Genomic DNA, 3,491 nt, shown 5'->3' with positions numbered 1-3,491 from the left:
ACCCTTGAACATCAATATTACTCTTTGAATATCACATATTACCCTTTAATACTAATACTTCCCTTTGATACTAATACTTCCCTTTGATATCAATATTCCCCTTTGATACTAATACTTCCCTTTGATATCAATATTACTATTTGATACTAATATTACTCTTTGTTAGTTTTATTACCCTTTGATACTAATTGTATTCTTGAAGACTAATACTTCCCTTTGATACTAATATTACTCTTTGATACTAATACTACCCTTTGATACTAATACTACCCTTTGATACTCCCCTTTGAAACTAATATTACTCTTTGATGATATCAATATTACTCTTTGATACTGATATTATTTTTTGAATAGAAATATTTCCCTTTGATACTAATCTCATTCTTGAACACTACTATTTTTGTTAGATACTAATAATATCCTTAAATACTAATATTCCCTTTCAATAATCATATCTCCCTTAGATACTTATTATACCCTTGAGTACTAATATTTCCCTTTGTTGGGTACAAAATCTCAGTATTACTTTTAACTTTCTAGTTTGAGACATTTAGTTATACTGTCAAATGAAAATGAAGTCAATGAAAAAATCACAGTAAAATCTGGAGTAGAATGAAATTCATGACTTGAATAGAATGAAAATTCATGATTTGAATAAAATGAAAATTCATGATTTGAATAGAATGAAAATTCATTTTATGAACAAAAAATCCTATTAAGAAGACAAGAGCTTAGAAACTTAAAAAATCCTTATGTATATGTACATTACTCAAGTTCATGTAATGAGATCCTGATGTATTTCCAGATTCAAATCCTGAGGTGTCCAAAGATCATTGGAATCAATTCTCAGACTCCAAGTGATCTTAAACCTCCTGTATTCATCAACCCTAGGTTATAAGATGTATAGGCGCCAAAGTCTTAGCCTAATGAAAAGATATGTAATGAGAAATGGTATTTACTTACATGATGTTAATGTATGCCTGGTTTTAGCACTATTATGATAGGCTTCTATAACTTCTAATATAAACGCATCTTCATTATAAACCTTTGGATCATCTACAAATAGAAACAAGCAAGGAATAGTTTACACCAAATCCATGAAGGCTTACTAACAGTTGAGTTTAATTTTTTGTACTAGTTGTTCCTTACAAAAAGCTCTTGCAGATGATCTTTTTTGAAACTTTTTCTGAATTTATTTCTAGCTAGACTATTGTACAGTAGTGCTGGCATCATATATCGGTGAATTGATGTATCGCGATATAACATGCCACGATACGCGTATCATATCAAAACGTTCTGTATCGATACTTGGCGATACCTTTTTTTCTATAAAAAAATTGGAGATATTTATATGTTGTTTTATGATATTACAATTTACGTCACTGAAATTGTTAAAAACTTTTTATAAGACAGTGGAAACTAACCACTTCTATCAACTATATTACCAAATATCACAGTTATAAAGTTATAAATTAATATATATTGAAACGTGTTAAAAAATGTTAATATTTATCTCATATCGTGATATGTATTTATCGTGATATGTATTGTATCGTGATATGTATCGTATCGTAATATGTATCGTATCGTGATATGTATCGTATCGTGATATGTATCGTATCGTGATATGTATCGTATTGTGATATGTATCGTATCGTGATATGTATCGTATCGTGATATGTATCGTATTGTGATATGTATTTATCGTGATATGCATTGTATCGTGATATGTATCGTATCCTGATATGTATCGTATCGTGATATGTATCGTATCGTGATACGTATCATATCGTTACCCAGCACTATTGTACAGTAAGCATGGTTAATAGAGCATAGCAAGCAAGGGTAAGCACATGACAGAGCTTAAAATTAATCCAGGTAAAAATGGATAGGAGAGAAATATTTTAAAAACTCTGAAACAAAAACAAGTACAACATGCTTAATTTCATGCTCAATGATTAAATATTTTCAAAATAACATAATAATTTGAATAAGAATCATTTTGAAAAAAAAAATCTTAAGCTTTGTGGATTCTCTTTCTTAAAGAAATTCTCAAGAGCCCTACAACTACTATGTCAAAGAATGAACTTGAGAACAATACCATCCACCACACAAAAACCAGCACATCTTTTAAGAAAAACGGCAAGAAAATGAGAATTTACAAGGCAAATAACAAACAAAAGCTGTGTTGGGAAACTGAAAAAAATAAAAGATTTAAAAAAAGGTGACCATGCTACATGCAAAATTTTCACAATCAAATAAAAAAAATAAAACCAAATGTCAAAAATCTCTACAAAAAAAACTCCTGCAAATTCAGAATCATCAATACTGCCAAACTGGCGTTTCGATTATTGTTTTACTTAAAGATGGGTTTCCTTATATTTTTGGTGTCAAATTAAGCAAACTATTTGACAAATTGGTGTTTCTAATGAATTATTATGTATTCTTAATCATATCATTATGTTCTTATTGCATATAATTAACAGTTTTAACCAATCATAAATGCTTATGTTTGTACAGTCTGGATAAACAAAAAAAGACTTTTTGACCTTTCTTCATCGGTCACTCATTGGAATTCTGCTGGTAATTCTCTTCTAATCTAGCTAATTATGAATAAATTATGCACATGAGAGACAAACTGGTATTTTTCCAAGTCATTAGGACACTTTCTATTCATATAAGTATTGGGATTTTCATTATCATATGAAAATAGGGGAACCCATCTTTAACAAAAAAAAACATGTGCAAACAAAGTACATTAATCGCAAAAAATTGGATACAAATGTATAAACCAAAAAAAAATTCACATGTATGTAATTCAAAATAAATCATAAATAAAAAAAATACCAAATACAAAATGGGATGTGAAAAAAAGGGAAACACAGGGAATAGCAAATGCATATGGATCACAAAAATGGGGTTAAAAGGGGGAAAAAGTAAGATAACTAACATTTATTTCTCACATTGTAATCACATTCATCACCTGAATGGGTTCGAACTAGTGATAAAAAATATATCAGAAATTATTAGTAGCTATAACAACATAGAACAATGGTTATACATGGAACTTATAACAAATATAGAGTCCTCTAAATAGATTCTTTACATGATGATAGAGCTCAATTTGAGCCAACTGTATCACTTTTCAGAAATAAATTCCTACACCAGGTTCTTCTAAATTTCAAGATAAATCCTCCATGTAAGTTTAGATTATTTCCACTTCTCATGAGTACTCATTTATTATGTTGAAACAGGTTTAAAAAAATACTGCATTTAAGAAGGTTGCTTGCAGCCAGAAGCAATTTAAATGTAGAGAAACCAAAGTTTGATTGTCATTTTGAAAAGTGTTACTGATGGCTCAATTGAGCTCTATCATTCAACTGGTAAAGAAAATATTAAGATTCGTTTAACAAATATAAGCTACTGCTACTACATGACCACCAGTTGTTATTTTAGAGTCTCATAATGCTGTTTAAGAAGCCTTTAGTTGA

The 3,491-nt window shown here is 29.3% G+C and overlaps 1 protein-coding gene across 1 annotated transcript in view; it reads right to left on the bottom strand.

The window, feature by feature from the left end:
• LOTGIDRAFT_130072 (hypothetical protein) overlaps positions 1-3,491 on the bottom strand; it is a gene marked incomplete at both ends in the record, with an annotated part of 23,570 nt that overhangs the window by 12,905 nt on the left and 7,174 nt on the right. The window lies entirely within an intron of this gene.

This window comes from Lottia gigantea (genome assembly GCF_000327385.1).
Source record: "Lottia gigantea unplaced genomic scaffold LOTGIsca_68, whole genome shotgun sequence".
NCBI classification, from domain to species: Eukaryota; Metazoa; Mollusca; class Gastropoda; family Lottiidae; genus Lottia; species Lottia gigantea.
This window is presented reverse-complemented; position numbering and strand designations above follow the sequence as displayed.